Source organism: Oncorhynchus gorbuscha, linkage group LG15, assembly GCF_021184085.1.
Source record: "Oncorhynchus gorbuscha isolate QuinsamMale2020 ecotype Even-year linkage group LG15, OgorEven_v1.0, whole genome shotgun sequence".
Lineage (NCBI taxonomy): Eukaryota > Metazoa > Chordata > Actinopteri > Salmoniformes > Salmonidae > Oncorhynchus > Oncorhynchus gorbuscha.
Genome location: NC_060187.1, coordinates 13,649,993 through 13,663,719, shown reverse-complemented (window position 1 = coordinate 13,663,719; position 13,727 = coordinate 13,649,993). Strand labels below are relative to the sequence as shown.

Below are 13,727 nucleotides of genomic sequence, written 5' to 3'. Positions count from 1 at the left end.
AGAGTTTAGCTTACTGCAGTTGCCACATTGAATACAAATAGCCCTTTGTACTTTCTTAAAGCCTCTAAGCATATTTTCTGATAGATATCTCCCATGAAAGGACAGTGAAGCTCGTAATTTTAGAATTTGTCAACATTTAGTGGGAAATTGGTCACTTACTTGGTCCACCCCCCCCATGAAGTAATTCATTTCCAGAAGTTTGATCATGGTTATTGGCTGTTTGACTGAAGTTTTCATTCATATTTTCGAGCCTGACTTGACCCATGACCATAAGAGATATTAAACATTGCATAAAAAAAGAGAAATGTAATTAAAAACCAAAACATACTCCTGACTATTCTTACAACCATCATGCAAATAACACAATTATAGTTTAATCTATTTTCAGACACATTTTTGTGAAGCTGTAAAGACTGGAATAGCTGAATAAATATGAACCTTTTATTGCCAGACAGAATGGGTGTAGCAGGTTTTGTGGAGGACTGAACTGTCCAGTTTTTTTATTTATTCAGGCCAACCAGGATTTCCTATACTGTAACTAGTTCCTGCCAATATCACACCTTAAGTTTTGGACCCAAGTGTTAGTGTTGGCCTCTAAACACTGTTGTAGCTATTTCCACTTGTATATACCATACAAAACACAAGTCAATGATGTTGTGAAAAATCCATCTAGCATATACTTGTGTAACAGTAAATAACTATACCTAGGAGTGACCTCTCCATTGTCGTTCCCTGCTGTCTCATGATCAATATACATAACATAGTCTCACCAATAAACTAAAAGGCGAGTGAGGGAACGAGGGACGGAGTGAGTGTGTGACTAAGTGCATGCATGTGTGTGCCAGCGGAGGCTGGTGAGGGGAGGATGGCTCATAATAATGCCAGAAACCATGTGTTTGATGTATTTGAGAGAGTGCAGGAGAGAGGATGAGTGTGAGAGAGAGACAGAAGGTGAGAGCGAGAGTGTGGAACCCAGCCCCGTGAGGATCAGGTTGTATCTGGAACCCAGCCCCGTGAGGATCAGGTTGTATCTGGAACCCAGCCCCGTGAGGATCAGGTTCTATCTGGAACCCAGCCCCGTGAGGATCAGGTTCTATCTGGAACCCAGCCCCGTGAGGATCAGGTTCTATCTGGAACCCAGCCCCGTGAGGATCAGGTTCTATCTGGAACCCAGCCCCGTGAGGATCAGGTTCTATCTGGAACCCAGCCCCGTGAGGATCAGGTTCTATCTGGAACCCAGCCCCGTGAGGATCAGGTTCTATCTGGAACCCAGGCTCCTGTTTCTCACAGAGCAGGGATGTTTGAATATGTTGAAGGCCGCCTCCGAACCCATACAATTAAAAAAAATAATGGCGAACAACAAAAGGTAAACATGTTTTTGTCGTCAGCAGAATGGAGCGAGGCAAGGGGGACGCGAGTGCATGTTAATTGGTGATTTGATTAGGGTTTTAATATTGGAGCTGTGCTCAATGAAGGCAGGCAGGCTCAGGCTGGCCACTACAGAGAGGAGAGTGTACATCCGAGTGGGCAGCTATAAGGGAAACTATCAGCAAAACCACAGGAAACAGGAAACAGTCTGCATTCAAGGGAGGAAAATACTGTATGCAAATGAAAAGTCAAGTGCAAAAAAAATGTCAGACTCGCTTTAGATTATGTTGTGTTGGTGTTCTGTTCTTATCTATATTCTGTTCTTATCTATATTCTGTTCTTATCTATATTCTATTCTTCTTTCCATCCAGTTTGTGACTGATGCAGGCAAGCTACTGTAGAGCCAGGTGGCTGAGGTCTCGGCAGGGAGTCAGTGCAAGCTGAGAGGGGTAGTAACATCACCGTCAACATCACTAGGTCCTGCTGAAGAGAGATTGAAAACAACATCAGGTACAGGACCAGGGGGGAGAACAGCGGGGGAGAGAAGTGTTTCCTTGTGCTGTTAGTTGTATTAGTATTTGCTATCAAGCACATAGTCCACAATTAAAATAGCATTAAGCCCAACTGAGTTGGTGTGTCTGCCAATTGTCCCCTCACCGTGCCTGGCCACAGAGAGGATCCCGAGGCCTCTGACTGGCTGGACTGTGACAGGAACATAGACACCGCCTGAATAATAAACCATTCAGAACCTCTCTCTCTCCACCCGCCACTCCTCCATCCAGCCCTGCCTAGCCTCATCCCCAGACGCCTGCCTGCCTCCAGCCCCTAGCAGCTCCAGGCTCCCGGCCCCCATGGAGCTTGGCACTGATGCCCAGTGCAAAAACAGATGGTGCCAATCCTGACCCCTCTCGTCACCGATGAACAGGAAGAGGAGGAGGCACTGTTGCCACGGCAACTCCTGGCCACACATCCTCTCCAAGGGCCTCAGGTAAACACATTCACACAACAGGACCAAGGCGAGGACCCCATTTGTGTCATAGTCAGCTAACTCATTGCCTGTGAGACTTCAACACGACCAGACTTTTTTATGTAGGCGTCCAATTCCATGCCTGCTTGGACTGTATGAGAATGTGCTGATGGACCAGGACCAGTGCAGGAACGTGACATCAGTTTACTGAAAGCCAATGAAACTCCATCCTGTTGGGGACTGCTCCTCTTTCCCTGCTGGCTGGCCTGGGCTCTCAGGCCTGGATGAATTATTAAAGGGACCCCTCAGTACTGCTGGTAGCTCTAAAGGCCTCTTTAAACACCTGCTGATCGGAGGGAGTGGTGTGTCGGTTCAAACCCTGCAGAGAGGAAGTAGGGACAAGCAGTTTCAGCCGTTTGACTGCAGATCAAAGCAAAGCTTCTGCAACTATCCGGCTCCCTTGGCTCTCATCTCCTCCTGTCAGAAGTAAAACAACTACCATTTTGTTTATTTTGTTCTTATGTGAACCCATGAATAATTGATCTACAGACTGATTATAATGGCAAATTCCTATTTTAAAAGAACAAAAGAACAGAACTTCAACATTAAATGAGACACTAATGACTTGGTGGGATGAATTCAGCAGGGCCAAATAACATAGGGAATACAGTGTCCATAAAGCATAGCTCCTCTGTCGAGTTGACCAACAGACCAACCTTCAGACCTTAAAAGAAAAGAGGTCTTACTAACTGATTCTCAAGGTTTTACGATTATCTGTGGGTTTTCATCATCATTATCACAGAGCAAATTTGCATTAACTGAAATATGCTGCTCCGCATATAACCGTCATCAACCTTGCTAGGTGCTGCAGACATTTGGGGGAAGTCATTGTCTGCCTCTGTGCCTGTCTGCGAAATACAGAAGAGACAGACTAGAGAATAGCTCACACAGAGGAGCAGATGATGAAGGTTTTTATGATGAGGCCTCTGGTATCTGTGATGTGAAGGAGAGGTCCTATCAGCTCTGATAAGAGAGCAGGCAGAACGCCTCTAAACAAGAGAGGAGAATGAGGAGAGAGAGAGAGTGTGTGTGGGTTAGTGCTGAGCGATTAGTGCTTTTTGAGGTCGGTTCAGTTTAAAACAAATAATCACGTTTTTCAATTTTGGTTTCGATAAATACATAATATATCTATTTTTAAATTAATTATGAAATATGAGCTTGAAATAATTTTAGAGCTTTTGAATTGAAATTCCAAAGCCAAATATATTGAGAACATTCAATTGTCTCTAACACAGAATAAAGCAATGAATGAGCCCCATGATGTGACTGCCAATTACTGCTTAGCACTTATTAACAATAATGAATTCACATTCCTTTAATATATTACTACATTTATTATTTAATGATCTCATTTTTTCATTTCTTAAAGTCGTCATCTCATCTCTGCTCAGGCAGTAGCAGCCAGACAACCATCTAGCATTATCCCTGTGCTCCCCAACGAGCCAAGCTCCCCAGTCTTAGCTAGCGAAAAAGGGTAGCCCCTGATCATTGGGTTGCCACAGCTGCCCATGCTGCAGAGCTGCCCATGCTGCAGAGCTGCCCATGCTGCAGAGCTGCCCATGCTGCAGAGCTGTCCGCTACAACTGTCAATCGGTTAATAAAGCTATATGTCCCAAACTGTCTGTCTATCTCTGTTGCTAGGTTGTACATTTCTCTCTCATGCGGTCTGTGTGCAGCTCCAGGAAGAATAGGCTAAATAGATTCTGGTCATTGTGGTTAACAGGGTTGGGGAGTAGTGAACTGCATTTAGTTCAATTAGTAATTTTGCAGTAGCCTGGTGGTGGTTGAGCTAAATTCAAAATCTTGGTAGTGTTTTGAGTAGTTAATAAATGTTTTGCGGTGTCGCTAACAACAAACTACACCCTTCTTTTTATGCAAAAATAAAATATGGGTGAAGTAAGCAAGAATTTCTTTTAATTTTTGTCATCAGACCTGCCTAATTCTCACTTGAAATATAGTTGTGTTTAATAGCTAAATTGCACATTCTGTTACAGTTTGTTTTAATCGCTTTGGTACTATTTTCACAAGCTTGTGGTGAATTTGATACATTTTTTGTACAAAACGCCAAATTAGTCACAGTTGTAACTTTGTGCATTCATTTTGTAGACATCTTTCACCACACAACCATTGATCCCGAATATAAGGTTACTGTGAAATATAATGAGTATATAATGACACAAGGCGAGATTCAGATGAAGACACAGGTGGAAGATGATTAGAGTCTCTGATATTTATTTAATAGCGAGGGAAAGGCAAGAGGCAGGGTGAGGACAGGCAAGAGTTCATAATCAGGTCCAAACGGTACAGGGCGGCTGGCAGGCTCGAGGTCAGGGGAATGGTCAGGCAGGCAGGCAGGCTCAGTGTCAGGCCAGGCAGAATGGTCAGGCAGGCAGGCTCAGTGTCAGGCCAGGCAGAATGGTCAGGCAGGCAGGCTCAGTGTCAGGTCAGGCAGAATGGTCAGGCAGGCGGGCTCAGCGTCAGGTCAGGCAGAATGGTCAGGCAGGCAGGCTCAGTGTCAGGCCAGGCAGAATGGTCAGGCAGGCGGGCTCAGTGTCAGGGCAGGCAGAATGGTCAGTCAGGCAGAATGGTCAGGCAGGCGGGCTCAGTGTCAGGGCAGGCAGAATGGTCTGTCAGGCAGAATGGTCAGGCAGGCAGGCTCAGTGTCAGGGCAGGCAGAATGGTCTGTCAGGCAGAATGGTCAGGCAGGCGGGCTCAGTGTCAGGGCAGGCAGAATGGTCTGTCAGGCAGAATGGTCAGGTAGGCGGGCTCAGTTTCAGGGCAGGCAAAAGGTCAGAACCGGAAGGACTAGAAAAACAGGAGCTTGTTATTTTCAGTACATTACACTGTTGTGGGCTATACACTTGCACTACCCATCAAAATGTACTGAATCACATTTCCATCATTTCTATCATTGGTGTGATCATTGAATACATCTTCAACAATCATAGATGCAATTTATTTATTTATATACACAGTGCATTCAGAAAGTATTCAGACCCCTTGACTTTTTCTTATTTTGTTATGTTACAACCTTATTCTAAAATTGATTAAATTGTTTTTTTCCCCCTCAATCTACACACAATATCCCATAATGACAAAGCAATTATTATTTTATTTTTTCACATTTTAGCAAATTTAAATTTTAAAAACCCACAAAAAAAACAGAAATATAACATTTACATAAGTATTCAGACCGTTTACTCTGTTCTTTGTTGAATCACCTTTGGCATCAAGCCACATACAAGGTTGTCCTGGAAGAACTTGCTTCCTTCTGCTCTGACAATGTTCCCCAACTCTGAGGATTGGTTTTTCCAGCAGGACAATGCTCCATGCCACACAGCCAGGTAATCAAGATGTGGATGGAGGAAGTCCAGATCAAGAGCCTGTCATGGTCAGCCCAATCTCCAGACCTGAACCCCATTGAAAACCTCTGGAATGTGATCAGGAGGAAGATGGATGGTCACAAGCCATTTAACAAAGCAGTGAAGCTTGAATTTCTGCACCAGGAGTGACATAAAGTCACCCAACATCAATGTGAAAGACTGGTGGAGAGGAGAGCAGGCCAAGACACATGAAAGCTGTGATTGAAAATCAGGGTTATTCTACCAAATATTGATTTCTGAACTCTTCCTAAGTTAAAACATGAGTATTGTGTTGTTTATAAATTAATATAAAACATATTTTATTTGCGTTATTCGAGGTCTGACAACACTGCATATTTTTTGTTATTTTAACCAGTTGCAATTTTTTGCAAATATATGCTCTAAGTGACAATATTTTTATTTGGAATTTGGAAGAAATGTTGTAGGTATTTCATTGAAAAGAAAATGTTAATTTTACCCAAACACATCTATAAATAGTAAAACCAGAGAAACTGATACTTTTGCAGTGGTCTCTTCATTTTTTTCCAGAGCTGTATATACTACATGACCAAAAGTATGTGGACAACTACTCGTTGAACGTCTCATTCCAAAATTATGGACATTAATATGGAGTTGGTCCCCCTTTTCCTGCTATAACAGCCTCCACTCTTCTCTGAAGGCTTTCCGCTAGATGTTGGAACATTGCTGTGTGGACTTGCTTCCATTCAGCCATGAGAGCGTTAGTGAGGTTGGGCACTGATGTTGGGCGATTAGGCTTGGCTCGCAGTCGGCGTTCCAATTCATCCCAAAGGCATTCGATGGGGTTGAGGTCAGAGCTCTCTGCAGGCCAGTCAAGTTATTCCACACCTATCTCGACAAACCATTTCTCTATGGACCTCGGTTTGTGCACAGGGTCATTGTCATGCTGAAACAGGAAAGGGCCTTCCCCAAACTGTTGCACAAAGTTGGAAGCACAGAATCATGTAGAATGTCGTTGTATGCTGAAGAATTAAGATTTCCCTTCACTGGAATTAAGGCACCTAGCCCGAACCATGAAAGCCAGCCCCAGACCATTATTCCTACTCCACCAAACTTTACAGCATTGGGGCAGGTATCGGTCTCCTGGCATCAACCAAACCCAGATTCATCCTTCGCACTGCCAGATGGTGAAGGGTGATTCATCACTCCAGAGAACACATTTCCACTACTCCATTGTCCAATGGCGGCAAGCTTTACACCACTCCAGCCGATGCTTGGCATTGCACATGGTGATCTTAGCCTTGTGTGCGGCTGCTCGACCATGGAAATCCATTTCATGAAGCTTCTGACTAAAAGTTATTATGCTAACGTTGTTTCTAGAGGCTGTTTGGAACTCGGTAGTGAGTGTTGCAACCGAGGACAAATGATTTTTACATTCTGCTCGCTTCAGCACCCGCTGGTCTTGTTCTGTGAGCTTGTGTGGTCTACCACTTTGCTCCTGAGCTTTTGTTGCTCCTAGAAGTTTCCACTTCACAATAACAGCACTTACAGTTGACAGGGGCAGCTTTTAGCAGGGCAGAAATTTGACGAACTGACTTGCTGGAAAGGTGGCATCCTATGATGGTGCCACATTGAAAGTCACTAAGCTCTTTAGTATGGGCAATTCTACTGCCAGTGTTTGTCTATGGAGATTGCATAGCGGTGTGCTCGATTTTATACACCTGTGAGCAGCGGGTGTGGCTGAAATAGCCAAATCCACTCATTTGAAGGGGTGTCCACATACTTTTAGCCATGTATTGTAGTTTGGATGTAGTGAACTACTTTTTAAAAGTAACTCTAGTTAAGTGAACTATATTTTTCTTAAGTGTAGCTTAATGTCTTTCAGTGTGAAGTAATTGGTAGCTTGGCAAACTATATTTTCAGAGTAGCTTCCCCAACTCCGGTAGGTAATTACCACGTTTTCTGCGCTGAACTAGGTTGAATATTTGCCTACGAAAACTCCCTAAAGCATCTCACAGTTAGTTCTTGATTTTGATGTCTCTCGTGCTTGATAGGATTTCTCACTAGAGAAATGGCACGTTGAGCTCACGAGAAAACCAAACTAAGTGAACTTGGTTTGGATTACGTTGGGGAATTCAAGTAATTGAACCAACGTCAATCAAATAGTTGTTTAATAATCAGAAAATGTTTTTGTTAATCGCTCAGCGTGTGTGAGTGAGTGAGTGAGTGAGTGAGTGAGTGAGTGAGTGAGTGAGTGAGTGAGTGAGTGAGTGAGTGTGAGAGAGACAGAGAGACAGAGAGACAGAGAGACAGAGAGACAGAGAGGAGGTGAGGGCCCTCGGAGTGTGGTGTCAGGAAAATAACCTCACACTCAACGTCAACAAAACTAAGGAGATGATTGTGGACTTCAGGAAACAGCAGAGGGAACACCTCCCTATCCACATCGATGGAACAGTAGTGGAGAGGGTAGCAAGTTTTAAGTTCCCCGGCATACACATCACAGACAAACTGAATTGGTCCACTCACACAGACAGCATCGTGAAGAAGGCGCAGCAGCGCCTCTTCAACCTCAGGAGGCTGAAGAAATTTGGCTTGTCACCAAAAGCACTCACAAACTTCTACAGATGCACAATCGAGAGCATCCTGGCGAGCTGTATCACCGCCTGGTACGGCAACTGCTCCGCCCTCAACCGTAAGGCTCTCCAGAGAGTAGTGAGGTCTGCACAACGCATCACCGGGGGCAAACTACCTGCCCTCCAGGACACCTACAACACCCGATGTTACAGGAAGGCCATAAAGATCATCAAGGACAACAACCACCCGAGCCACTGCCTGTTCACCCCACTATCATCCAGAAGGCGAGGTCAGTACAGGTGCATCAAAGCTGGGACCGAGAGACTGAAAAACAGCTTCTATCTCAAGGCCATCAGACTGTTAAACAGCCACCACTAACATTGAGTGGCTGCTGCCAACACACTGACACTGACTCAACTCCAGCCACTTTAATAATGGGAATTGATGGGAAATGATGTAAATATATCACTAGCCACTTTAAACAATGCTACCTTATATAATGTTACTTACCCTACATTATTCATCTCATATGCATACGTATATACTGTACTCGATATCATCGACTGCATCCTTATTTAATACATGTATCACTAGCCACTTTAACTATGCCACTTTGTTTACATACCCATCTCATATGTATATACTGTACTCGACACCATCTACTGTATCTTGCCTATGCTGCTCTGTACCATCACTCATTCATATATCCTTATGTACATATTCTTTATCCCCTTACACTGTGTATAAGACAGTCGTTTTGGAATTGTTAGTTAGATTACTTGTTGGTTATTACTGCATTGTCGGAACTAGAAGCACAAGCATTTCGCTACACTCGCATTAACATCTGCTAACCATGTGAATGTGACAAATAAAATTTGATTTGATTTGAGACAGACAGAGACAGAAGAAAAATTATGTGTGTTTTGGTATGAGAGAGAAAAGCCAATTATATATATGTGTGTGTGTTTTTATTGTTTTCATCCAGCTCATATGTCACCTCAATTACTGCCTTCTATTCCTGTTATACCTGTCAGTGGCATCAGGTCCAAACCTGCTGGGATTTAATTTGTGACTCAACAACACACACACTGTACCCCCCACATACACACACTGTACACCTCGTATACACATCCACCTCATAATTATGAACTGAAACGGCGTGGAGAAGCTGGAGTCCAATAAACGCAATGCGCTCTGTTATTTAGTATCCCTTCACTTCACACCTAATGTGAACACCTTGTGACTCAGCTGTACTGTGTGTCATATCTCGGTGTGATGATCCCTGTGTGTTGATGAGGACTCAGCTCAACCTGCCGCTTGGAGGCTCAGACAGACTAGTAGTGTTCTGTTTGTGTCAGCAGACTAGACCAGGTCTGTTAGAGGACAGTTGTAATTCCTGTCAGAGAGCTGCTGCTGCTGTGTGCTCGCCTCGCTCAGTGCCTCGGCTCGCGCTATTGACTTTGATAGTAAAGGGGCTGTCAGACTTTTAAAGACAAGCTGTCTGTGCCCTGACCTTGAGAGTCGCTGAGACTACAGGGACAGACCATTGATAAAAGGAGTCATACTTGAGCCCTGTTGTAAGGGGGGCTGTAGTCAGCGTTGCCTGCCATCTTAGAAATATCATCTCGCCGGGGAATAAACAGGAGGTGGCACACAACACCGGACGAGAGCTGGGTGGCTAAACTAGCCTACGGGGTGGCTAAACTAGCCTACGGGGTGGCTAAACTAGCCTACGAGGTGTGGCTAAACTAGCCTACGGGGTGGCTAAACTAGCCTACGAGGGGTGGCTAAACTAGCCTATGAGGGGTGGCTGAACTAGCCTACGGGGTGGTTGAACTAGCCTACGGGGTGGTTAAACTAGCCTAAACGGGGTGGCTAAACTAGCCTACGAGGTGGCTAAACTAGCCTACGAGGTTGCTAAACTAGCCTACGAGGTGTGGCTAAACTAGCCTACGAGGGGTGGCTAAACTAGCCTACGAGGGGTGGCTAAACTAGCCTACGAGGTGGCTAAACTAGCCTACGAGGTGGCTAAACTAGCCTACGAGGGGTGGCTAAACTAGCCTACGAGGGGTGGCTAAACTAGCCTACGAGGGGTGGCTAAACTAGCCTACGAGGGGTAGCTAAGCTAGCCTATGGGGTGCTGATCTACATACAGGAGTACACCATAAAGATGCTAGGCCACTATCAGCTGCTAATAACACCACACACACACACTCAAACACAGAAACACACTTCTATTTCACGTTATTTGTCTCTGTCAGACACACACACACGTCTAAGAAGGGAGAGGGGTTTTCAGGTTGCATATTTAGCATTATGTTTTCAGTCAGTTCAAACACCTCTCTCTGCAGGATACCTCTGTTATATGGCAGGATCTCTAATGTTTAAAGCCCTGCTATAAAGATTGCATATTCAGCAACGTGTGTGTGTGTGCTTGCATGCATGTCAGGTGGCTCTAATGTCCCTTGTCTCTCCTCTCCCCAGGTATCCATCAGGCTGCATTTGGTCCCTGAGCTCTGAGGGTTCAGTGACAGGACATCCTCTCAGAGTGCAGTGGACTACCTGATGGACCCTGTGATCCACCAAGAGGACCTGTAATCAAGTGAGAAGGAACTGTGATCCGGTGAGGTTTCCAGTGATCCATCTGCTGTGATTCACTGAGGACTCTATTGACATCCACTCAAGATTTCCAGAGAGAAAGAACGGTGTTCCACTGAGAGTTCCAGTGATCCAGCTTGTGTCCTGGTAGAGTTCTCTGGTGAGCGTGTCTGTCAGGCTGGGAGGATCAGGATGCCAGAGCTGGAGGACTTCCCTCCGTCCCGGGATGGCCAGCCGACCGGCCCCGACCCTGCTCAGATCCAGCGCAGTGTTCTGGATGAACAGGTGGAGCTGTGGTGGTTCCGGGACCCGGCCAAGTCTCTGCTGTGCTACTGTGTGGCGGTCCTCCTCATCCTGGGCTGTGGCCTGGGTGGCGTGCTTCTCCTCTCCACCACCACCAGTTTCTCCAGTGACTGGCGCATGGGAGCGGGCATGGCCCTGTGTCTCTTAGCCCTGGCCGTCCTCCTCAAACAGCTCCTGAGCTCGGCCGTGCAGGACATGAACTGTGTGCGCAGTCGCAGGCGGATCGATATCCTTAAGAGCGGAGGGCTGTCGGATCTGTTAGTAGTGCTCATCACGGGGCTGTGTCTGGTGGTCTGTGGGGCTGTGCTGCTGAAGCTGGCTTTGGAGCACCACATGCCCCAGCCGGGCGTGGCCCTGAACGATATGTACATCTCTGGGGTGGTGTTGTTAGCTGGAGGGGGGGCAGCGGTAGTGGGGGTAGGGGTGTACACAGGGGTGGTAATGCTGCTGGAGAGGACCAGGCCGGGCCAGAGGTTTAGGGACAGGGCTGTGGGGCTTTTCACTATCTCTGGACGACACATAGACCAGGGTAGGAGGGAGACCACCTCTAGCCTGGCTAACCTCATCTGACCACCAGAGACATGGGATGGAACAGGTAGCCCAGACAGGAGATGACTGCGACACTCATATGGACCAGATCTGATCTGTGGGAGATGCGCACTGGGGGAGGGTTGGAGCTTATTGGCCAGCTCTGGTTTGAGGTATGTGGCCTTGTAGTTTCTGGGCCACGTTTGTTCTGAATGTGGGCCACATGCACCTTGCTGTCATGGAGGGACCAATGGACATCACATTTGAAAATGGCATTTTAGCATAATGGCCATCTTGGAAAGCCACTATATGTTCATTGAGTTGTTGATTACCACAGCACCCCTGTGGTTCTTAAAACAATGGAATGTTGCAGGATCATGAAATACCATGAGGAATACAGAGCTGTGTCAACACATGATATTTTTACGGTTCAAGCATGGGCCATTTTATGAGCCCAGCAGAGCACCTTTCTATGATGTGGAATGAAGAGAATACCAGTGACACTGCACAGACACCGGACACTGAACACGGTGCAGAGATAATGATTCAGAATGTGTCCAATGTAATAATAATAATATCATCCACTACAAAGCAGCAGGTGAAAAAAGCTGCTGTAAGGAATATTCATATCATAGAATAATGTACCCAGCATCTCCAAACTTAATCAAAGTGATCAATGACACATTTAGTCACCTTTTCATGTCACAGGTTTACAGCAGTGTTGGGTGGGCAAAGACTTCCATAAGCAAGCTGTGTCATCACTCACTTTGCTTTGCAACGCTTACCAAGAATCTGAGGAGAACGTCCTGCATTGTTGCCATGGTTAAAGGGTACAATGTGGTTTCATTAAACAAAGCGTCTATGTGCTTGGATGCTGTTCTTGGATTTAAGTTGCTGTGTGTTTTGTGTGTGTCTGGCCCTCGCACCTCCTTATCAGGCAGTGCATGTGAGCGGCCTGTTGCTCAGAGACAATAGGGGTCACTGAGGCGGCCATTGTTGTTGTACTGATGGTTGGGCACTCGGACAATGGACAGACTGTGGATCGTAAAAGGGCTGGCATCGCCCAGTACGGCTCACCCTTACCACACTCTCTCTCTCACACACACACACAGCATCGGCAGTGACTGTGCAATGAGCCAGTACAGCGTGCAATCCCTAATTGACAAGGGACTGTTCTTGGTCTCTGCTGTGCACTGCTATGGACATGCCTTCTAGGTGGTGCCAGGTATGTTTGTGTACATATGATAGAGAGACGACAGCCACAAACAGTGATGGGAAAGAGCTACAGAGATGTTCAACGTGAGCTCCTGATTTATTTCATTTTTTGTTTTTAGAATGAGACACTCAAATCTAAAAAATAATTCAAGACAAGAAGTGATGAACAACAACTCAATATTCAATCAGAATAGAAAAAAGTCACTTTGCGCCTCAAATTAGAAGTCTTGACTCGCTAGCTAGCTACACCACAAAAACCTAGCCAGCAGGCTAACATGCTAGCCAGAAATATTTAGCTAGAACAAACCTAGCAAGGGGAGTTAATACAACTGCATCAAACGATCAAACTGAGTGAGTAAACAAAAAGGAGCGCGGACTTTAAACATATTCTGTTTTTTTGGTGTGACGATTTTTCACCTTTTTTCCGGTTTCTGAGCTAATTTAGAGCTAGCTAGCAACAGCAGCAGACAAACAAAACCGGTTGCCAAGGCAACGGTGCAGCAGTAGTAGCAGAGCCCACAAGCACCATGTCCCCACTCCCCCCATTCTCTACTCTCCAGAGGCCAAAATTGACACAAGGATGAAAGCTTCTTTTTTTTTACTACTAAAGGGGAGGCCAGAAATCTTTTTCGCAGACCTCTACAAAAACAGAATGTGAGTAATCTCATATTTTTCCCTGACCAACCAAATGCATGGCGGTCAGCAGTCTGCTCTCACTACCCATCCATAAAGAAATAAGGAATCTGTAATGGGTGGAAGCTGAAAGTCAAATA

At 45.6% G+C, this 13,727-nt stretch overlaps 1 pseudogene; it reads left to right on the top strand.

Annotated features, from left to right (window-relative positions):
* Positions 1 to 11,102, top strand: part of LOC123996466 — a 52,713-nt pseudogene extending 41,611 nt beyond the window's left edge.
* The last annotated feature ends 2,625 nt before the right edge of the window (positions 11,103 to 13,727 follow it).